This window comes from Microtus oregoni, unplaced genomic scaffold (genome assembly GCF_018167655.1).
Source record: "Microtus oregoni isolate MIOR12 unplaced genomic scaffold, Mior012 000003F_ref0000135, whole genome shotgun sequence".
Lineage (NCBI taxonomy): Eukaryota > Metazoa > Chordata > Mammalia > Rodentia > Cricetidae > Microtus > Microtus oregoni.
Genome location: NW_024543062.1, coordinates 75,159,449 through 75,184,597, shown reverse-complemented (window position 1 = coordinate 75,184,597; position 25,149 = coordinate 75,159,449).

Below are 25,149 nucleotides of genomic sequence, written 5' to 3'. Positions count from 1 at the left end.
TGGCGATTCACACATTACTAGAAATGGGTTAAATTAAGATGTAAGAGTTAGCAAATAAGAAGCTAGAGCTAATGTGCCAAGCAGTGATGTAATTGATACAGTTTCTGTGTGGTTATTTCAGATCTGAGCTGCCGGAAGGTAGGGAAAACATGGAGGCTGAAAAGTGGAGGGTGGCCAGATACACACTAGTGGCCTCCCCAACATGAGTGCACTGCTATTCTCTGCTTAGCTATGTAGCAAATCTGCAGACATTGGCATTGTGATGCACGTTGTTTAGACCTGTTCTCCTTCAGGTTTCACCAGCACAATACTGATTTGCACAAGAGTTCTATACTTTCTGTACTGCTACACCTCTAACAAACAGTCGTTTTAAAACTATGCTGCCTTAGGTCAAGTTAGTGCTGTTGAAGACAGCCCATTGGACTCAAAACCTAATGATAAGGTAGGTTTCAGCAATTCAGCTTCAAGGACTTTTACAATCTCAGGAGTGCAGCCACAGACATGATGAAGTTGATAGCCACTTATGCCCAAACACAAGCTTCTCCTTTAATAATACATATTTTCTATCTAGAGATCTCCTTATAGGTTTCCCTTAGATCTATATTCTAAATCCATGAATATGGGTCATGAAAAATTTTGTTCTGTTCTAGTGTTGAGGAGTTCTAAAGACATCCCTTTGGCTACCAAGGCTGATGCTAAATTTAGCCTTTCTGATTCAGCTTTTATATGTACCTGTATTATCTCAGGATAGGGATTAATGCTCAGACCAAGCCTGGCAGTGATGAAGAACAATGCAAGGGTCTGTCTGATGGGGAATCAAAAGTCTCTGAATATACACCAACTCTGGATATTCCACCATCAAATGTTATTTCTTTGAAGTTTCTTGGTTTCATTGCCTACAGCATGGTATTTGGACCCCAAAGTAGAATGATCCTGTGCTCAATTTTCTTCTCATCTTGGCAGTAGGTAGGGTTAGCACTGGACAGGAGACTAATCTTTCCAGTACCATATTTTGCCATGGTAGGCCTGGCACTGTAATGCCTAGACTTAATTTCTTATCCTTCATTTGTGCTATGTTATTTTGAATTAAGGAAGGAATGACTTAAGGCAATACTTTTCTTTTTCGTTTTTTTGAGACAGGGTTTCTCTGTAGCTTTGGAGCCTGTCCTGGAAACTAGTTCATGTAGACCATGCTAGCCTCAACCTCACAGAGATCCACCTGCCTCTGCTTCCCAAGTGCTAGGATTAAAGGTATGTGCCACCACCACCAATCTAGGCAATTCTTTCTTTCATACTTGCAATTTATATAAGAGTACAGACTATATATCCTAAGCAATCAGAAAGCTGCAGGCTGGTCTTTTCTTATAATTTCCCTAAGATCTTGCATACTTTTGCCTGTTTTCCTCAGATTTTGTGGCTGTGTTTTGCCATCTAAATAGCTAGTATAACTGTGTGTCTTCAGTAACAACTGATGGAGATATTGCTAAGCTACCACCTTGTTCCCCTTCTCTCCATTAAAACCTCTTGTAAATGTCATTTCTGGAGAATTTTATATAATAAAATGATGTTCATGGATAAAATCCATCTCCCATTCTCTTTGATTTAATTCCTTACCTATAATTTCACTGCTTTTCATTCCATTTTCAATTGTTTGTGTTGATTTTGTTTTTGTTTTTATTTTATTTTTTTTACTGAGATTAATGACCTGCCCCAATATATACATAGGTGTAAGGACATCTATTATCATGGCATGAGTAATAGGATAAGAAAACCATCAACATTATTCTCCAACTATAAACTACAATAGTGGATGGCCTGGGAAGATATTGTCTGCTGTCTCCTTAGCGAAGTGTCTTCTTCTATTGATTTTTTTTTATTATTACTGAATGTTTTAATGAGAAAGGTAACACGATTCAATGTCGATAAAAATACTTAAATCTTTGGATCCTTTATTCCATGGCATTTGTCAAAAACACAATGTGGCCAGATCTTTTACACTATAGCTTAAATATCAAAAAAGATTTATTAGTAATTTGCAGTTAGCAGCAGATACATACATGGAGCCATAAGTGGGTCACAGGTCCACAGACTATGTTAGTGATGTCTAAAAGGTGCAAGATGGTTCTGAAAACTCCATCTTAAAGTATAATAGGAGTCAATGTGATTGCAACAGAATTCTAGACATAGCAGGGGGAAAAAGTCAACTGATGCCTAATTTTAATATCTTAAAGAGGGAAGGTTACTTACTTGAAGCTATAGTGAGGTACAGTCTTATTTATGATTATTTACATTCATATACTGAAAAATTCTGTTATTTGGACAAATCTTATTTGTTACAAAATGAAGTCCATATACCATGCATGAATAATTTATCCTTTTTAGATAATGGAATAAAGTTATCAAATCTTCATTTATGTTCCCACCATCAATAAAACAAAAAACAAAAATTTTAAGCCTGGAAAGCAAGGGAGAAAGAACCCGCCCACATCCCTGTTCCTCAGCACACCAACTTTTGCAAGGACACATATGCTTGCTGACTTTAAACATTTATTCTTTAAAAAGTTTGTTGCTTTTTATACAGCTTTACATAATCCTTAATGTTGTTTTGGCAATGGACAAAATGCTTACCTCCAAAATATATAAAGAACTCAAGAAACTAAACATTAAAATACCAAATACCCTGATTAAAAATGGAGTACAGATCTAAACAAAGAATTCTCAACAGAAGAATCTCAAATGGTCAAAAGACACTTAAGGAACTGCTCAATATCTTTAGCCATCATGGAAATGCAAATTAAAATGTCTCTGAGATATAATCTTACACCAGTCAGAATGGCTAAGATAAAAAACACCAATAATAGGTTATGCCTGGGAGAATGAAGAGTAAGGGGAACACTCCTTCATTGCTGGTGGGAATGTAAACTTGCACAGCTAATTTGGAACTCACTGTGGTAGTTTCTAAGACAATTGGGAATCAATCTACATCAAGAACCTAGATGCCTTTCAATGGAAGAATGGATGAAGAAAGTGTGGAAAAACAATGACATCGTGAATTTTGCATGCACTATCCTGAGTGAGGTATCCCAGACCCAAAAAGATGAACATGGGATGTACTCACTCAAATTGGTTTCTAGCCATAAATAAAGGCCATTGAGCATATAATTTGTGATCCTAGAGAAGTTAAATAAGAAAGTGAACACAAAGAAAAACATAGAGTCATCTGCCTGGATATGAACCTTCATCTGGCGATGGATGGAGATAGAGATAGAGACCCAAATTGGAGCACCAGACTGAGCTCCTAAGGTCCAAATGAAGAGCAGAAGGAGCGAGAACATAAGCAAGGAAGTCAGGACCACAAGGGGTGCACCCACCCACTGTGACAGTGGATCTGATCTATTGGGAGCTCACCAAGGCCAGCTGGACTGGGACTGAATAAGCATGGGATGAGACTGGACTCTCTGACCATGGAGGACAATGAAGGCTGATGAGAAGCCAAGGACAGTGGTACTAGGTTTCGATCCTAATGCATGATCTAGCTTTGTGGGAGCCTAACCTGTTTGGATGCTCACTTTCCTGGACCTAGATAGAAGTGGGAGGACCTTGGACTTCCTGCAAGGCAGGGAATCTGGACTGCTCTTCAGTCTCGAGAGGGAGGGGGAATGGAGTGGGAGGAGGGGGAGAGGAGTGGGGAGAGGAGGAGGGGAGTGGGGGGAGGGGGCGGTGTGTGGGAGGAGGGGGAGGGAAATGGGAAATGGGGAGGAGGCAGAAATTTTTTTCAACAACAAAAAAATAAACAAAAAAAATAAAATAAGATAGTGAAAAAAAATAAAACAGTAAAAAAAAAAGACCCAGCAATACCATTCTTGTGCATATACAAAAAGAATGCATACTAATACTATGAGGACATTTATTTAACCGTGTTCATAGCAGCATTATTGATAATAAGCAGAAGCTGGTAGTAACCTATATACCCCTCAACCAAAGAAAAGTTAAAGAAATATGGAACATTTACAAAATGGAATATTACTCAATGGCAAAAAAAGAAGACATTGTGAAAATTGCAAGCAAATGGATGGAATTAGCAAAAGCCATCCTGAATGAGGTAATCCAGCCCCAGAAAGAAAACACAGTATGTATCCAATCATAAGTGGATATTAGATCTAAAGCAAATGATAACCACCATATAAAGCTGGGTAAAAAAGGGAACACTAAGAGAGACATTCATGGATCACCCTGAGAAGGGAAAATAGACAAATGTCCTGAGATAATGGAGATTACTGGGGGAAAGAGAGGGCAGAAAAGGAAAAGAAAGGAAAAGGGAGGGGGAGGAGAGTATGAGGGAACAGGATGGTTTCGATGTAGGATGGACAGAGAGAAAGAGCAGGGAAACTGATATTTTGATTATGGGAGCCATTATGGGGCTACTATGAAACCTGACATTAGGAAAATTCCCAGGAATTCACAAGAATAACCCTAGCTAAGAACCTAAGCAATAGTGGAGAAGGTGCCTGAACTGGCCTTCCCATGTAATCAGATTGATGCCTAGCTTAATTGTCAACATAAAACCTTCATCTAGCAACTGATGTATACAGACATAGAGCTGTGCTGAGCTTCTGAAGACCAGGCAAAGAGAAAGAGAAGAACTTGAGCAAAGGGGTCAAGACCATGATGGGGATATCCACAGAAACAGCTGACCTGAGCTGGTGGGAGCTCACTGTTTCCGTACTGATAGCAGGAGAACCTGCATAGGATGAAACTGGCCCCTCTGAAATGTGGGTAACAGTTGTGTGGCTTGGGCAGTCTGTGCAGCCACTGGCAGTGGGACCAGGGTTGTTCCCTAGTGCTTGAACTGGCTTTTTGAAGCCCACTCATTTTGAAGAAATACCTTGATCAGCATGAATATAGGGGTGAGTGACTTGGTTCTGCCTCAAAGTGATATGTCAGACTTTGTTGACTCTCCATGGGAAACCTTACCCTCTCTGAGGATAATAGATGGGGTGTAGGGTGCAGGGGGATGTGGGGATAGTGGGAGGAGGGAAGGGAGTGGGAACTTGGATAGATATATTAAAATGAGAAAAGACTGTTTTTAAAATAATTAATTAATTAATTAAAACATAAAATTAAAAAAAAACTGTTTATCTAACTTGTTTTGTGTGTTTGCACTTGAATGTGTGGCCATGCTCAGGACTGTGGTTCTTTTTGACCTTTGTTTGGTAGTTATCTCTGAATAATTGGAGAAGGATGTCAGTAGATGACTCAGAGCTACACACTATGCAGTTTCTTGTTCTCTACCCTCTGATTATTTGTGGGTCTCTGTATTAATTACCATCTATTGCCAAAAGATTCTCTAATGTGGGTTTGAGAAATACACTAATCTATGTCATAAATTCTTATTGACTACTAATGGACTTAGTTTAACACTATGTCCGATTAACAGAGTAATAGTACTACTGCTTATGACTTTCTAGCCACAGGTTCTTGGCCCCAAGATATAGACTCTATCTTATGGAACAGGCTTACAAAGCAATCAGAAATTTTCAGGATATTCTCAAGTCATTCTCATTATTGTTAAACAGTGGCATGTCTTGCCAGGCCACTAATAATTGTAGCTTACCTCACACGGTTTGTAGGTGGATAAAACGATGATAACTTTTCTCCTCTTGTAATATACATAACACCTTCTAGAATTATAAAAGATAGATACTGGTGATGAGGTTTCTATGACAATGCTAGCTTGGTTCCAACTGTTCTATGAAACAAATGTACGATATTTTCAGCAACAATGTCTTAACATAAATTTCTGAGGGATAGCTAAGAGCCATAATTTTTTGACTTTTTTAAATCAGTAATTCTTGCTTGTGTATGAAATATCTAATTAATTTTTATTTGTGTTTCCCTGGTGGCTATGGGTGTTCAACACTTAATATATTTTTTCAAGTGGAAATCTCTCTATTTAGTTTTATGTTAGATATATTAGATTGTTTTTAAATGATAATTATTATTATCATTTTATTCTTTGCATATTCTAGGTACTGCCCATTTTTCAGATATATAGTTGGTAAAGTTTGTGGTTGTTTGTTTCAATTTATTTAGTATTCTATAATATGCTTCCTTACTTGCATGATAGTCCTTTGCTGCACAGAAATATTTTAGTTTCATGGTACTCAATTTATCATTAGTTTTGATGCCTAAGATAACATGGTCCTGTTCAGAAAGCTTTTTATCTGTACCTATAAGTTCAAGCATATTCCGTACTGTCTCTTCTATCAGATTCATCTTATCAGATGTTAAGTTTAGGTCCTAATCCACTTGCAGTTGAGTTTTGTGCAAGGTGATAGATAAGGATCTAGTTCCATTATTCTACACACAGGTTTCCTGTTTTACCCTCATTCCTGATTCTGAAGATAAGATTGATAGAACTGATATTTTTACACTATGAAAGATTATTAACCACGAAACCTCTCTATTAATGTATGCAGATAAATATTTATCCACTCAACTTAAGATTGCTTTTCCAGATATTTGTAGCTTCCTTATGTAAACTCATTATCACTTTGCTTGTAGTTTTTATTTCAAATCTATTTTTTTTTCTGGTAAACAGAAAGAATATTTATCTTATACATTCACATTACGTAGTGAAGTCTTGGTATTATTGGCTATTATTAGCCCTGGAAGGTTTATATAGTTTTCTTTGAATGAGCTACACAGGAAATCACCATGCCTATAAGAAAAGAATATTTTATTTATTTCATCTCACAATTAATATGCTAATTTTCATTTTCTATCCACTGACTTTTTAAGGACTTTCAGCCCACTGTGGTAATATGCATAAGAGAATAGACATATTTGCCTTGTTCTTGATCTCAAGTAGCTGTAGTTGTACTATCTGTTGTTCTTAATTCTGCGGGTTAGACGGTAAAGACGTTACACAAGGAAGAAGACACAGACACGCAGCGGTCCCACATGGGTGCACTTTAATGGGGGAGGGGTAACAGGCAGGTAAGGGGTGTGTGGACACGGTAGGAGAGGCGGGGGGAAGAGAGAGAAGAGAGGGAACTCTTGGCGGCCTTTACTTTTTAACGGGGAATGCAAAGGCTTCTGGGAAATGTTTTCCTCGCTTGTGTGCCCTGGAGTCCAGCGGAACGCTGGGAGCTGTAGTCTTGCAAGGGAACAACATTTCACCCTTTTGGTTTGATTAAAAAAAATTGGGGTACCTTAAAGGGTAGGGAATGGGGGCATAGTCCTGTCTCTCATGGCTGCCCATACATAAGTTCAAAGGGTGAGATGAGGAGGGGGCCCCTTGGAAGAGTTCGGAGCCAGAGAAGAGCTAAGGGTAGGAGTCTCACCCAGTCGAAGTGGAGCTCCTGTGACATCTTAACGAGGGCTTCCTTTAAAGAGCAGTTAGTTCGTTCTACCTTACCTGATGACTGAGGATGGTATGGTATGTGAAAATTCCAGGGGATTCCAAGCGCTTTAGACAGATTTTGAGAAATCTGAGAAGTAAACTCTGCACCATTATCTGACTGAAGAGAAGTTGGGAGTCCAAACCGAGGAATAATCTCTCGGAGAAGAATATCAGAGACTGTCTGGGCTCTCTTGTTAGAGGTGGGGAAGGCTTCAACCCACCCAGACATTGTATCCACCATAACCAGAAGATATTTAATTCTCCTGACTGTGGGCATATGGGTAAAATCCAGCTGCCAGTCGGTTCCCAGAAGGGAGCCCCTTTCTTGATGGTTAGGGAAAGTGAAGCTACGATATTTAGTCCTGGGATGCGACTTTTGGCAGATCTGACAGGAGGCATTGGTGGCTTTTAGAAACCTGATGTCCTCAGGCATGGGTTTGATATGTGTTTTTACAAAATGAAGCAGAGCTTTCTCATTGGGATGAAAAAACTGGTGTAGGTAGGACAGGATCTGTTGAGTGTTAGGAGGTGTCTGCGAGGTTGTGGGCTGTGCTGTAAGTACTCCCTGAGGTAACTGAGGCAGATCTGAGCTAAGTGCTGGTGTCTTAGCTGCTCTGTCAGCCCGGTTATTTCCCTTGGAAACAGTAGAACTGTCAGACTGATGGGACTGACAGTGAGTAATTCCTATAGATTTAGGGAGATGGGAAGCTCTTAGTAAGTCCATAATATGCTCTGAGTTGGTAATAGACCCTCCCTTCGCTGTGAGAAGCCCCCGTTCCTTCCAGATGGCTGCGTGAGATAACAGGATATGAAAAGCATATTTAGAATCTGTGTAGACGTTTAAAGATTGTCCCGCGGCTAACTGAAAGGCACGGTGAGGGCTATCAGTTCAGCCTGCTGGTTATTAGTAAGAGCAGGGAGTGCCTTTGCCTCAACTATCTGTGTGTCTGACACTATGGCATAACCTGCTCTGCGGGTCCCGTCACATAGAAAGGAGCTGCCGTCCGTGTACCAGGTGTGAGTAGCCTGGGACAGAATGCCCTCCTGTATATGTGAGGGGTGGGGCAGTAGGTCCTCTAGGACCTCAATGCAGGAATGGGATGTGGAATCATTAACACCAGGTTGAGGTAGAAGATTTGAAATATTGAGGGGTGGGCAGCACTGGAATGTGAGATTTGTATCTTCCACCAGCGCCACCTGAAGAGAAAGAACTCGAGAAGGAGGTAGGGTCTGTAGGCCTTTGTAAGTTAAGAGGTTAGACAGGATATGATGAGAGAAAACCATAGTGGGTGCTCCGAAAGTTAGCTTTTTTGACTCACGAATAAGAAGTTCAGCAGCTGACAAAACCCGTATGCAGGGTGCCCAGCCCTGAGTGGTGAGGTCCATCTTCTTTGACAGGTAAGCTACAGGTGCGAAGGAAGGTCCCAGTTGATGGCCTAGGACTCTCAGGGCATAGCCCTCTTTTTCTGCTACGTAAAGAGAAAAAGGGCGGGTTAAATCCGGAAGATGGAGAGCTGGGGCTTGGGTAAGGGCCTGTTGGAGTCTCTGGAATGGTTTGGTGATGGGGTAAAGGAGGGGCTCATGCAAAGAGTCGAGAGCTGCGTCATATAGGGGGCGGGCAAGGAGAGAGAATGAGGGAATCCAGGATCGCAGGAAACCGGCCACTCCCAGGAATGAGAGAACCTCTTCTTTGGTGGAAGGAACTGCAAGAGACTTAATTAGTCTTTTTCTGTCCAGGGTGATAGCCTTTTGTGTTGGGGTTATGGTTAACCCCAAATACGTTACCTGAGTGGTGGACAATTGAGCCTTAGAAGGCGAGACTCTGTAGCCCTTTTTGAATAAAAATATTAATAAGGTGGCGGTGTCAGTCCTGCTAGTCTCCAAAGATGGACTACATAGCAGGATGTAATCGACATAGAGTACCAGTTTTGATTTAAGGAGGGACAGTGAGAGCAGATCAGAGGCCAGAGCCTGGCCAAAGAGTTGTGGGCTGTCCCGGAATCCCTGTGGGAGAACGGTCCAGGTTAGTTGTGTGGAGAAGATAGTGTCAGGGTCTGTCCAGGTGAAGGCAAAGATGTTCTGAGACTGAGGGCTGAGAGGAATAGAGAAAAATGCATCCTTTAGGTCTAAGACTGAGAAGTGGGAGGTCCCTGAAGGAATGTTATACAGAAGTGTGAGAGGATTAGGTACCACTGGGTGTAAAGGAACGACAGCAGAATTGATGAGCCAGAGGTCCTGAACCAAACAATAAGTTCTGTTAGATTTTTTGACAGCCAGTATTAAAGTGTTAAAGGTGGATGAGGTGGGGTGAAGCAGCCCCTTCCTCAAGAGATCAGAGATTATAGGTTTTAGTCCTTTGAGGCTTTGGGAAGGAAGGGGGTACTGGGCTTGGGTGATATACCCAGTAGGGTTTTTTAACTGAATAACAACGGGGGGGGGGGGTGGTGTTTAGCAACAGCTGGGTTTTGGATGTCCCACACGAGAGGGTCCACCTGGGAAGCTGGGAGGGGAAAAGGCATGTTAGTATCAGAGGATCGCGGAGCCAGGAGAAGCAGCAGCTGTGTCACCAACGAATCTGAAACGAAACGGGTGGGGGGCACAAAAGAAATGAAGGCTCCCAGCTTGGTCAGAATATCTCTACCAAAGAGTGGGACTGGACAGGTTGGTAGAACTAGGAATGAATGAGTGAGAAAGATACCTCTAAATATTCAATTGAGAGGTGGAGTTTGGTGAGGTAGATAAGGCTGTCCCACTACCCCGACGATAGGGGAACTTGAGGGGGAGGTTGGCCCCCAAAATTCCCTTAGAACCGAATATGTTGCTCCGGTGTCCAAGAGAAAAGAGATGAGGCGTCCCGACACTGTAAGAAGTACCCGCAGCTCCTGGTTGCAGATGGGCGTAGCAGTCGGGTTGTCGATGAAGGACCCGGGAACCTTCAGTCTTCCAGAGCCAAACCCAATAGGTCAACCTGGGAGTCCTCTGGGGCCGCTGCCCCTGTATCATTGAATGCACGACGACAGTCTGCGGACCAATGACCCTCCCTGTGACACCTTGGGCAGGGGCCCCTTGGGTTGCGATGGGGATTGGGGCATGCCTTTGCCCAGTGATCTGTCTTACCACACTTGAAGCATGGGCATGGCGGTTCACGCACCCCGGGGGGCAGGGGAGCCATGCGAGGAGGGCGGGTAGTGGAGTCCATCACCTCGGCTGGCCTGGCGGGTGCAGTGATCACTTGGCAATGATTCCGGGCCTTGTCATTCCTCGCGTGGTAGATCTTGAAGGCTGTCTCCAGGATCTGTGCCTGTGGGGTTAGGGGACCCTTCTCCAAATGTCTGAGCTTTGCCTTGAAGTCTGAGTAGCACTGGTTGATGAAGTGGGTCATCAGGAGCTGTCTGCCCTCCGTGGATTCTGGGTCCATGTTTGTGAATTGTAACATAGCTTTAGTAAGGCGATCAAGAAATGCAGAAGGATTTTCCTTAGTGTCTTGGAAAATTTCTGCGAGTTTAGAATAATTTACTGGTTTGAGAGCGGCCTTCCTTAATCCTACCAGGAGGCAGGTTAGGAATTGGTCTCTGGCCAGAATGCCTCCGGGGGAGTCGTAATCCCAGTGGGGTTCCTGGTCGGGCACCACCTCTGCGCCCGGTGGATGAGAAGGCTGAGTCTGATGAACTTCATCAGCCATCAGCGTGCAGTCTCGCCTGCTCCCAGACCTGTCGGCGTTCCTCAGGAAGCAAGTTGTTACAGAGAATCAAATAAATATCATGGTAAGTTAGGTTGTAAGATTGGGTTAAATATTGAAACTCTTTTGTAAAATTAGTGGGGTCAGCTGTGTACGACCCTAGTAGCTTAGAAATATGTGAAAATTCCGATAAGGCGAACGGGATATGGACCTTCCCGTAAGGGCAGGATGGTAGCTGGTTTGAGTTGATCAGGGACAGAGTCTGTTGCTGCGGCAGCAGCGGTGGCGCGCGAGCGCATGAGGGGAGGGGTGAAATTAGGCACAAGGCGGCGGGTGGGGTTAGGGGCTGAGGGGGTTTTGGAAGATCCGGGCGGAGGGGTGGGGCGGGGAGGTGAGTTGGGGGATTCCGAAGTTGATCCGGACAGCCTGCACCTCCTGTGACGGGAAGAAATTGTTAGCTGCCTGCGCGATCCTGTCCGGCTGCAGGTGAAGTTGGGTGAAGCTGGATCGGAAAGGCTGGGATATATGAGACGGGGGGAATGAGATTTTTCGGGGGATTTAGAGGAGCGGGAAGGCGACCCAGAAGGATATTTATGTGGAACTCCAGGAGACCTAGGAATGGAATGTTTAGAGGCATGGGGGGAAGGTGTAGGCGACTCCTTTTTGTACCTAAAAGAAACCTTTGAAGAAGGAGGGATAGGGGAGGTGGTCCCCGATTGAGCAGGGCGGGAAGGGGTGATCCCATGAGGTCGAGGGGGCGGGGGGTCGTCAGCGGGGTCCATGGATGGAGCGGAGGGTTGCGAGCCCATGGCGGGAGCAGAGGGTTCCTGGATGGAGGGCAATGCCAAAAACATGTGAGCAGGTGAACAGTATAAAGAAGTAGAAGGATCAGTCTTTAGGGCCATGTAAAAGAAGGCCATCACATATATTAATTCTTTCCATTTAGCAGACCGGTGACAAAAATTGGCCAACTCCTGCAAAGTGTTGGGGTCAAATGACCCTTGGGAAGGCCAGCGGATAGAACCTTGTAAATTGTAATTAGGCCAAGTTTTGGAACAAAGCCATGTTAACTTAGATAGTTTTGTGGAGGTAATGAGAGCATGAGGCTCAAGAGCTTCCAGAAGCTGGCCGAGAGGGGAGGATGGGGGAATTGGCTTGGAAGGCTTAGAGCCCATGACTGAAATGGAAGCCTGCCCGCAAAAAGGTACCAGAGTACCACAAACACGGCAGCCAGCAAGTACAGGCCTCCGAGTACTCGTGGGGCTAGTTAAGGCTTAATTGGCCCGAACCCAGCTACCAGACGGGGGGGGGGGGGGAAAGCCCCGGCTGGGAGGAGACAATTAAGCTTTTCTTGGGGCTGACCGTACAGCCCGGAAGGCGCCGCAGCGGAGCGGGCTGGGAAGAGGACAAGAAAGGCTAGAAAAAAAAGAGAAAATGGCCAGAAGCACCGAACTTCCGGGCGCGGACTGAGGCAGGTTTCAGCCGAGGGCAAAAAGCTAGGGGGAATGGGGAGGGAGGTTGGCGACCTTGCCCAGGACGCGCCAAAGAAAGCCGGCAGGACAGTCTCTGAGCTCCCCGGGGGGAAGGAAGCCAACTTAGGTTAACTCACGGATCAGGATTAGGCGGTGGTGGATGGCCGTGGTAAACAGGCAGAGGTGGTTGCAGGCTGTCGGTTCAGACCTTGTGCCGGTGAAGCCCAGAGGCAAAAGCCTCAGGCACCGGGATGGAAAGGTCTCTGAGACGACCAAAATATTGTTCTTAATTCTGCGAGTTAGACGGTAAAGACGTTACTCAAGGAAGAAGACACAGACACGTGACGGTCCCACGTGGGTGCACTTTAATGGGGGTGGGGTAACAGGCAGGTAAGGGGTGTGCGGACACAGTAGGAAAGGCGGGGGGAAGAGAGAGAAGAGAGGGAACTCGTGGCGGCCTTTGCTTTTTAACGGGGAATGCAAAGGCTTCTGGGAAATGTTTTCCTCGCTTGTGTGCGCTGGAGTCCAGCGGAACGCTGGGAGCTGTAGTCTTGCAAGGGAACAACACTATCTACTCCCCATGGTATAATGCTAACATAAAGCTTTTGTTTTATTTCATAGACATTCTTCAGTAAATGGTATTGGCATCTAATTTACCTTGTCAGATTTTTCTCTCTGCTGACCAGAATCATTGCTGATAGACTTATGTTGAGATATTCCAATATACTATGGAAATAGACTATTGTGCAACCATATATGCTCTCTCTCTCTCTCTCTCTCTCTCTCCCTCCCTCCATCCATTTATCTATCTATCTATCTATCTATCTATCTATCTATCTATCTATACAAATATATATGCTCACTTTATATATTTTATCTGTTTTTACAAAAGAAAAACATATTTTGAAATTTGAATTTCATTTAAAACTGTTATATAAGAGTTATTAATTTTGGTTCACTATTACAGGAAATTCCTACATATTTGGAATTTATGCATTTTAGATCAGATAAAACACATATACTTCTTCAATTAGCATTTGTTTATATAAAAAGTTTAAAAATATTTTATTTTACAAGTTTTTTTAGACTTAAACTGCATTAAGGTTATGTGCAGTTGTCCTACCATAGAATAACTTACCTGGAATTGCTTTTATGCCTTCAACTTTCTTACCCCAGCTTCTAGTGTTTAATATTTATTCTCATTTTTTTAAGATAATCTAATTCATTCTCCAAATATGATTAAGAATATCTATTCCTGGTATATTTTATTTCCTATAGTGGTATTACTATAATCAATAAAAGGTTATCATAGTGACAGGAATTCTTTCTTGCTATAATTTTAAATAACAATCTGTTGTATATATGCACCACATGTACATTATCCATTCGTAAGCTCATGGACATATGTTGTTTTCATTTCAAAACTGTATTAAATACTATACAACTAAATATGTTAATTGATACATATTTCCAAGTTATTTGTTAATTTTCCTGGGTTCAAAGAATGACTGTAGAGAAACAGAATTATAAAGGTTTATCTGCTTCATAAATCAGAAAAAAAATCTACACATTCTCAAAATTATTCAGGGAGAAGGGAGAATACTCAAAAGCATAGCACGAATGAGTTAAAGCTTCTTGCCCTTGATGCTTCGAAGTTGTCTTCTGAATAGCAAGAAAATTAGACTTTATATAATTCAAAATATTTTTTGTAAAAATAAAGACTATGATAATGCTGGTTAGTTACATTTATCATCTCTGAACTAGGTGTCAAAGGAAAAGAAGGAACTCAAAATAGATGAAATATCACAGTTACAGATGTGCTTAAACAATTTAAGGGCTTTTCTAAGTATGTTGTGGAAGAGAATATTTTCCCAAAACCCAAAGCAAGTGATGTCTCTCTTCAGTTGCTTTGATCAGGTATTTTATCACAATAGGAAAAGTAATCCTGATTTAAAAAAAAAAAATTGGTATGCAGAAATGGGTCCATTGTTCTGACGAACAAGATCATATATAACTTCGGCATTTAAAATATTTTTGTAAGTGGGTTGTCTTTTTGTCTTAATGACAGTGTCCTTTGCTTTACAGAAGCTTCTCAGTCTCAGGAGGTCCCATTTATTCAATGATGCCCTTAGTGTCTGTGCTGCTGGGGTTATACGTAGGAAGTGGTCTCCTGTGCCCATGTGCTGTAGAGTACTTCCCACTTTCTCTTCTATCAGGTTCAGTGTGTTCAGACTGATATTGAGATCTTTAATCCATTTGGACTTGAGTTTTGTGCATGGTGATAGATATGGATCTATTTTCATTCTTCTACAGATTGACATCCAGTTTTGCCAGCACAATTTGTTGAAGATGCTCTCTTTTTTCCATTGTATACTTTTAGCTCCTTTATCAAAAATCAGGTGTTCATAGGTTTGTGGGTTAAAGTCAGGGTCTTCTATTAGCTTCTATTGGTCAACTTCTCTGTTTTTGTGCCAATACCAAGCTGTTTTAAATAATGTAGCTCTGTAATAGAGTTTGAAGTCAGGGATAGTAATGCCTCCAGACAATCCTTTATTGTATAAGAACAATGGCAGTGGGTTTTTGATCCTACTGCACGTACTGGCTTTGGGGGAGCCTAGGCAGTTTGGATGCTCACCTTACTAGACCTGGATAGAGGTGGGCAGTCCTTGGACTTCCCGCAGGTCAGGGAACCCTGATTGCTCTTGGAGCAGATGAGGGAGGGTGACTTGATCGGAGGAGAGGGAGGGAAATGGGATGCGGTGGCAGGGAGGAGGCAGGAATCCTTAATAAATAAATAAATTAAAAAAAATAAAATAAAATATTTTTGTAGGAGGAATGTGGAAGAGTTTGCAGCCATAAACTAAAGCACTATAGTTAAAACAAACAAACAAACAAACAGAGTTTAAAGGATCATTATATTATAGTAGCAGTTCAGGAGACTGGAAGACTGAGACACATGAGGGCTGTGGAGATCTAACCCACAAAGTGGTGCGGGAGAATCCTCTGTATTCTGTCAATCATGTTATAAATAAACACTGATTGGCCAGGCAGGAAATTTAGGCAGGAAAACCAGACAGGAAGTAGAAATGATGTAATGAGATCAGGAGAATACTGGGAAGGAGGAAGTTGATTCCTCCCACTCCTGCCCAGAACACCGAAGCAGCAGGATGTGATCTGCCCCACTGAAAGAAGGTACTGAGACACATAGCTAACATAGATCAGAAAAAATATGTTAATCAAGATGTGAGAGTTAGCCAGTGAGAGGCTAGAGCTAATGGGCCAATCAGCTTATAATTTATGGAGACCTACGTGTGATTTTCTTTGGGGCTAAACAATTGTAGGGTACTGGGTGGGACAGAAACCCCAACAACAACAAACAGGACCCTTCATGTTACAATGAAATTTCAAAGGGTTACAGAGATGTTACTGGGTACTGGACTAATAACCATCAAGGTTATGATATAGCAAAGAATCTAACTAGTGTCTATCATAAGTTCTTACAGGTAAATATCAGAGTCTTTGTTAACAATAGAAAGTTTAAATTTACACAATATATAATTGATTATGAAAAGGTAACTTGCACAAAATTTAAAAAGTAAATCATGCAAAATAAAATACTTGTATAAAATGCATATAATATAATATAAAATTAAAAATGATTTACATAAGATTAGTGTATCATATGAGATCATTGTACACACTTTAATCTTGTTCTTAAAATAGATGATGAATAATCATTCAAGATTCAGCATTATTAATTGTCAAAATTAAATTGGGCAAATTAAATTAAAAAAAAGACACCGTTAAATGATAGATTTTCACCAATAAAAAATTAATATTGTCATTCTGGATTGAGTATATAGGATAGCCTACCATCTTTATTTAAAGAAGTAAAATTGGTTTGTTAGTTTTAAAAAGTTATCTACTGTTCGTTAACTGGATTACTAAAGTAAGGATTTTGGTTACTTTGGAGGAAATGATAAGCGGAAGATTATTCTATTAATTCTGTTCCTTTTTATAATTCATTTTTAAAAAAATATATTTTCTCATTATACATACCAAATCCATTTTCCACTCCATCTTCTCCTCCCTTTTGTTACCTCCACAACCCTCATCCCACCCCCATCTGAAAAAAAATTCTACACTAGCTCAAAATTGAGTATAATAAATGGTCATTTATTTAGGGATAGACTCACAGATCACAAACCTCTGCCAGAACAGAGAACAGCAACTAAATCCCTCAACCAGAAAAGAGGCTAGACACATGCTTTACATTGACATATATAGTATAAGAGGCCACGCCCAAGCGGACAGGTAATTTAAGAGCTACTGGTGGTAGGAATCCTATGGCAGCTATCCACCCCTCAAAGAGAATAAGGCTTCCCTTATTCTCCCATGGGGAGGCAAAAAGGCTAGTACATTGCTTTGAGGCGGGACCAAGAACCTCTCCACTATTTCTAGGCTGCACAAGGCATCCCTCCAGAGAGAATGTGTTCCAAAAAGCCAGAACAAGTAGTAGTGATAAATCCTGGTCTCATTACCAGTGTCGCCATAGTCTGCCCCAGCCATACAACCATCATCAACATTCAGAGGGCCTAATTTGGTCTTATGCTGGTTCCCTTGTTGTCAGGCCAAAGTTGGAAAGCTTCCATTAACTCAGGTAAACTGTGTCAGTGAATATTCCCACTGTGGTCTTGATCTCTTTGCTTATATTCTCACACCTCCCTCTCTTTGGCTGGACTTTGGGATCTCAGCCCAATGCTCTGATGTGTTTCTCTGCATCTGCTTCCATCAGTTGCTAGATGTAGCTTCTATGGTGATATTTAAGATAGTCATCAATCTGACTAGAGGACAAGGTCAGTTCAGGCGACCTTCCCACTATTGCTTATGGTCTTAGCTGGAGTCATCCTTGTGGATTCCTGGAAATTTCTCTAGTTTTCTTGCTAGTTCCCTAATGGTTCCTTCAATCAACATGTGTTTTTCTGTTCTCCTTCTCTGTCCTTACCCCATCTTCATCAAATTCAATCTAGTTCTCCTCCCCCATCTCCTTTGCTCCTATTCCTCCCCTTATAACTTCCCTTCTCTCCTCACCCCATGCTCCCAATTTTCTCGGGCTCCTGTTTGTTTCCCCTTCCTTGGGAGATTTATGTATGCTTATCTTAGGGTTCCCCTTGTTACTTAGCTTCTCTGGGGTTGTGGACTATAGGTTCCTTATCTTTTGCTTTAGAGATAGTATTCCATATGAGTGGGTACATACCATGCTCATCTTTACTGAGCCCGAATTACCTCATTCTGGATGGTTTCTTCTAGTTCCATCCATTTCTGTGCAAATTTCAAGATGTCATTGTGTCATTTTTTTCTATAGAGAAGTACTTCATGGAGTACTCCACTGAGTATTTTCTTTATCCATTCTTTGGTTGAGGGTCATCTAGGTTGTTTCCAGGTTCTGATTATTACAAATAATGCTGCTATAAGCATAGTTGAACTAATGTCTTATTAGTATGATTTAGAATCCTGTGGATACATGGCAAGAGTGATGTTACTGGGTCCTGAGGTAGGTTGATTCCCAATTTTCTGAGAAACCGCCATACTGATTTCCAGAGTGGGTGTACAAGATTGCATTCCCACCAGCATTGGGGAGTGCTCCCCTTATTCTGCATCCTCTCCAGCATAAGCTATTATTCGTATCTTTGATCTTAGCCATTCTGACAGGTGTAAGATGGTGTCTCAGAATCATTTTGATTTGCATTTCTCTGATGGCTAAGGATGTTGAACATTTCCTCAATTATCTTTCAGCCAATTGAAATTCTTTTGTTGAAAATTCTGTTTAGATCTGCACCCTATTTTAATTAGTTTATTTGATATTTTGATTTCTAATTTCCTGAGTTCTTTATATACTTTGGAGGTCAGTATTCTGTATCATATGGGGTTGGCAAAGATCTTTCTGCATTCTGCAGACTCCATTTTTCTCTTATTGACTGTGTCCTTGCTTTACAGAAGTTTCTCAGTTTCAGAAGGTCCAATATATATATATATATATATATATATATATATATATATATATATATATATATATATATATATATATATATATTTGCTCTCAGTGTCTGTGTTACTGGTGTTTAGGAAGTGGTCCCCTGTGCCAATACTTTGAAGGCTACTTCCCACTTTATCTTCTATCAGGTTCAGTGTTGTTGGATTTATATTAAGGTCTTGAATCCATTTGGATGTGACTTTTATGCATGAGAACAGACATGGATCTATTTTTACTCTTCTATATGTTGACATCCAGTTATGCCAGTGCTATTCTTTGAAGATTCTTTCTATTTTTCATTGTATAATTTTAGCTTCTTTGACAAAAATCAGGTGTTCATAGGTGTGTGGATTAATATCTGGGTTTTCAATTTGATTCCATTGGTCAACCTGCCTTTTTTATGCCAATACCTAGCTGTTTTCATTACTGTAGTTCTGTAATAGAGCTTGATGCCAAGGATGGTGATGCCTCTAGAAGTTCCTTTAATGTACAAGATTCTTTTGGCCATATTTTGCATTTTGTTTTTCCATATGAAGTTGAGTATGTCCTTTCAAGGTCTGTGAAAAAATGTGTTGGGATTTTGATGGGAATTGCATTGATTCTATAGATTGATTATTTTTGGTAGGATTGCCATTTTTATTATGTTGATCCTACCTCTCAAAAGCAAAGAAGATTTTTACATTTTCTGGTATTGTCTTCAATTTCTTTCTTCAAAGACTTAAATTTCCTTTTGAACAGGTCTTTCACTTCTTTGGTGAGTGTTACACCAAAATATTTTATGATATTTATGGTTATTGTGATTGGTGATGTTTTTCTGATTTATTTCTCAGCTTCTTTATCATTTGTATATAGGACAGATACTGCTTTTTTAAATTGATCTTTTATCTTGTCATATTACTGAAGGTATTTATCAGTTGTAAAAGTTCCCTGGAAAATTTTTGCAGTCACTATACATACTATCATATCATATGTGAATAGCGAACATTTAACTTCTTCCTTTCCATTTTGTATACCCTTTGTCTCCTTTTGTAATCTTATTACTCTAGCTAGAACTTCAAGAACTATGTTGAATAGATATGGAAAGAGTGGACAGCCTTGTCTTCTTCCTGATTTCAGTGGAATCGCTTTGAGTTTCTCTCCATTTAATTTGATGGTGACTGTTGACTTGCTGTATATTGCTTTTATTATGTTCAGATAAATTCCTTGTATGACTGATCTCTCCATTCATTTATCATGAAGGGATGTTGGATTTTGACAAATGTCTTTTTAGCATCTAATGAGATGACCATATTTTTTTTCTTTCAGTTTATTTATATAGTGGATTACAATGATAGATTTTTGTATGTTTAGCCATGAGCTATCCCTGCACCTTTGGAATGAAGGCGACTTGATTATGGTGGATAATTTTTTTGATGTGTTCATGGATTTGATTTGCCAATATTTTATTGAGCATTTTTGTATCAATATTTATGAGGGGGACTGGTCTGTAATTCTATTTCTTGGTTGAGTCTTTATGTGGTTTCATTATCATGATAGCTGTAACCTGATAGAAAGAGTTTGGCAATGTTTCTTCTGTTTCTATTAATATTTTGATAAGCAATTGCCTTTTTAAAAGGATGGATTCATTTACATGTTCATTTAAAATAATACCATGCTAGTTAGTAAGAATTTGTGTAGTTCTATGTTATGTTCTATTCTAACAAATTTTATGGGTTAGAAAAAATAAGTAGAAAAAAGACCATATATGTACAACTAAACTAATTACTATAGATGAAAAAAATATGGAATATTACATCATTTCAAAATTGATCAGTTTCTAAAGAAAAGATGAATATATGGGACTGCAGAGCCTGCTCAGTTTTGAAACACCCTTGTTGTTCTTGCAGAGAAGAGAACCATGTTTCCCAACTGTCATTTGCGTATACTTGCTTTTAGTTCCAGTTCCAAGGGACAAAATACTCATTCCTGCTATGCACACAGTGCACAATTATAATTACATTCAGACAAAGAGATATTGTACATGAATTTATTTTATTTTTATGGCTACCAAAAAGTCAGTAATTAATCCACATCAACTGACCAAATTTATTATCTAACATAGCCACAAAAATTTATTCTTCTGGAACTAAGTAGCACATATATAATTGGACTTAACATATAAGTAGATAAAGATTGTTTTACTTTGCTCCAAACACATGTAAGTTTCCTAAAATTATTTCTTAAATATGTTATAGGAATACAATTTGAAAGGGTGTTTAGGAAAGTTTCATGATTAATTTAAATGTTACTTAGTAGAAAAATTGGGTTCCCAGTGCAAAAATATGAATCTGAGGAAGCAGGTTCTAATGCCAATGAAGAAATGCAATTGCTAGTGTGAGCAAGAGCAAGAAGGCAAAGAATGAGCTGCGTTCCTTCTTACATGTCCTTTCTATAGGCTGCCAGCAGAAGGTGTGGACCATATTAAAGACAAATTTTTCTGCCTTGAAATGTGGGCCCATATTTCATAATAAATAATTTACAGGCAGGCTCACTGGCTACTAGGCAGCTGCAATCCTGCCAAAAGACCAAGTTAGCCAACTAACAAAGGCCAGGATGTAGTGCTCCTCCTCCTTTGTCAAAAGGTAGATCGCCTGAGGAGAGATGTTTTCCAAAGCTGGTGACTAAGTTGCAGGTGTTTCCCTAGCCCCAAGTCCCTGGAAAGAGAATATTAATGAGGATCTACCTTGGTTTACCTGGGTGTTAAAACGCGTTTTCTATAATAAACGCGGGTAGTTCTTCAGGATGAATGAAGCCAGAGATGCCCTTCCTTGATATCTGTGTGAACTGTGTCTCGTTATTTCTAGCACCTCGGTACCTGTCAAGACACGGAAAGATAGTTTCTATGTTGGGGCCTACGGGCTCTGACAATGAAAGATCTAAATTTAAAGTAGGTGTTTCAACTTCAACTAATTTAACTAAGAAATAATCCTCACAGGTGTACCAGTCATTTGCGACTCAGTTAATTCCAGATATAGTCAAATTGACAACCAAGAAAAGCCATCATACATCTGAAAACGGATAGTTTGACCTCATCTTTTGCTAATTGCCCATCTTTAATTTCATTCATTTGCCTTATTGCTCCCACTAATAATTCATCAGCTGCACTCACAATGCTCCCTTCAAGAGAGAAAGATCATCCAACAAAACCCGTGGTGCCAAGTCTCAGAAATCTTTCAGTGGAATTGTTAAAAAAAAAAAATGTATGGCCAGTTATTCTAGAGAGGGAAATAAGAATTACAGAACAAAAAGAGGAGAATAAGTACTAATAAGTATGTCTGAAATTTTTGTAAATAATTATACATTTGCTATCTACCTAAAACCTCTATAATACACATGTTTGAGTCTAAATGTAAATATATAGTTTCAATTAAATTTTCTCATCTTTTTGAACAATGCTTCCTCTAAGAGTCAAAGATTATCTACCAAATCCCTAATACCTGTCATAAGAAACTCTGTCTTGAGTTGTTGGTCAGAGCGTCCACAAAACATACTAAATATTACTGATTATTGCTGTTGTTATTGACTCCCTGCCAGAGGTAAAATGTCAAGTCTCTGTTACTGAAGACACCATAAACTTTAGATGCAGGACCCAGAAAAGAGTGAGGTGGCACTGACCTTAAATTCTCTACCTTGAAGACTAACTTCATTCACAAGAAAGTGTCATGCAAGTTTTTAAAGGGAAGCAACCAACAGTCTTTCTCAACTCTAATGCTTGTGAACCACAACAGCTAACTGCCTCACTTGATAATCCTAAGAATTTTCTATGGTACAGCTACCTTGTTGGTAACCAATAGCTCTCTTGTTATTCTTTCAGTCCCTTCTCTACCCATGCCCACTCCTTTTTTACCTCTGACCTCCGCTGCCATCTCTCTCTCTCCTGTTCTCTCCCGGTGTACACACGGGGCTTTGTCTCTCCTCTCCTTCTCTCTCTCTCTCTCTCTCTCTCTCTCTCTCTCTCTCTCTCTCCCTCTCCTGTAATAAATGTTTTAGCTTTATGCCTATTTTTTGTGTCTATGTGTCTGTTACCTGCTGCCACCATCCTCAGCGCGTGTCCTCCCACTGGTGGGAAACTGTAGCTGCTTGTTGCATGGCGGGCACCACCAGCCCAACTGGGGATCTCTCAGGTACCAACAACTGTCTCGGCCAGGCTAGCAGCTGCGCTGCAGACATCTTAGAAACATCTTAGGAATAAGATCTCTAGTTGGAATTACTTAAGACACTCTCAAAAAGAGGGTAATTATGCCTGGTGCTGGAAATCTCATCAGCTACTGACGGTTTGTAAATCAATGGTTGCTGGAGGAGTCCCTACAATGGCCACTTCATTAAACTAGCAGAATCCCTAAACACATTCTAAATATTTGTACTCACTCATTATCAAGAAAACTTCTCATTGTACCAAATGGAGACCATTACAAAAAGAAAAATATAATGAAAATGCAGAGTTGTGGAGCTCAGTTCCAACAGACATGACTACAAACAATTCTCATACATTAGTCTCATGAAACATTGCTGAAGAAAGGTAAAAGAATGTAAGAGAGCGAAGATCAAGGAATTTCCGTGTGATTGTGTCTCCTAGGAATGTCAGGAGATAGAACCATAAAGTCTCAACAAAATTACTGCTGATTGCCTAAACAAAAGGCGAAAAAATATAACAACAGTAGACTCGCAAAAGTAGACAGGTGAAAGTCTATAAAATCTCAAACCAACATAAAAACTGACAGAAAACTAAAATATATTGAGGTCAGGAAATACAGTATTCTGCGGGGAGGAGTACACTAATCAGCTATACAATAACAAATGGTCAGCCCTGAAAATTGCCTACAAGTAATATTATAGAGAAAGAGCAGAGTTTATTTATGTATATAGAAATATAGATGTGTAACATTTAATGGAAATTGCTAGGAATAAAAATAAAGTTCATTTTACCCCACAACCTCTCCAGCATATGCTGGTGGGAATGGAAGCTGGTACAGCCCTTTTGAATGTCAGTGTGATAATTTCTCAGAAAATTAGGAAACAACCTACCTCAACACCCAGTAATACCACTTTTGGTTATATATCCAAAGGATGCTCAATCGTGCCTCAAGGACATGTGCTCAACTATGTTCATTGCAGCATTGTTTGCCATAGCCAGAACCTGGAAAAAATTTAAATGCTCTTCGACCAAAGAATGGATAAGGAAAATGTGCTACATTTACACAATGGAGTACTACACAGCAGAAAAAATAACAATATCTTGAATTTTGCAGGGAAATAGATGGAGCTAGAAAACATCATTTTGAGTGAGGTAACCCTGACACAGAAAGATAATTATCACATGTACTCACCATAAGTTTTTTTTAAACATAAAGCAAAAAATACCAGACCACAAATCACAATCCCACAGAATTTAGACAGCAACAAGGACCCTAAGAGAGACATCCATAGGTCTAACCTACATGGGAAGTAGAAAAAGACAAGCTAACTTGAGTAAGTTGGGAGCATGGGGACTTTGGGAGAGGACTAAAGGGGAGGGGAGAAAAATGTAGAGCTCAACAAATATCAATTTAAAAAAGGAGAAAAAAACAAACAAACCACAACTGGTCAAAAAATATCATAAAAAAATAAAAAAAATTAAAGTTCATGATTTTGAAAAATGGCAGAAAGGAAAGGGGGAATAATTACATCATACAATCTCAAAAAATTAAAGAAGTAATTAAGTAAAATAAATCTAAAGAACCTTGTCATGATAAATATGCTAGAAGAAAACATAGGCATTCTCATTCAAAGTAGAAGTTTATAAGGACTATCTGAGCAGAACTTCAATAGGATAGGAGATTACCTTGTGAGTAAAGAATGAGACTTCAAAAAAATTTAATGTGCTTTAAAATAGATTTTTATTTTTTGTTTATTTGTATTTTTTTCTGAGTAAATTTGCTATGAATTTTAAGCAGTCCCCCTACTTTTTAGGCCTAGTTGGCTTCACAGATTATTCAACAGTTCAGTCTCACTTCCTCTTGTACTATACAGAATTTATAGTTGCAAATTAGAACATGTAATAAGTCAGTTGAGGTAAGTTAATCACAGAGGACAACAAAAATGACTAGATAAGTCATAGATAAACCCCATATCTGTAACTTTAACTTTTCTTAAACTTATGGAAGACAAATAACATATACTATTAAAATATTAGTTCTTCAGTGTAAATGCATAAAAAGTGTTAAAGATAACAAAACGTTCAGCAATCTGCCACACTACTCCACTACTCAGAAATAAAACTTTTTGTTTTGGAGCATTTATTACCACTGTATTTCAAAATATATATCCACAGATCTATAAAACAGATGGATTTGTTGAAATGTTTTGAACTTAACTTGGAAATCAAGGACACATTCAAATTGTTGATAGTATGTTTATTGGTTAACAAATAAGAGTAAAATACTATCTGCCTTTCTAAATATGGCCTATATCCAGGTAAGTACATGGATCATAAATGTAGATACACTTTTGTATTTTTCCAAATGAAATACAGTCTCCACTA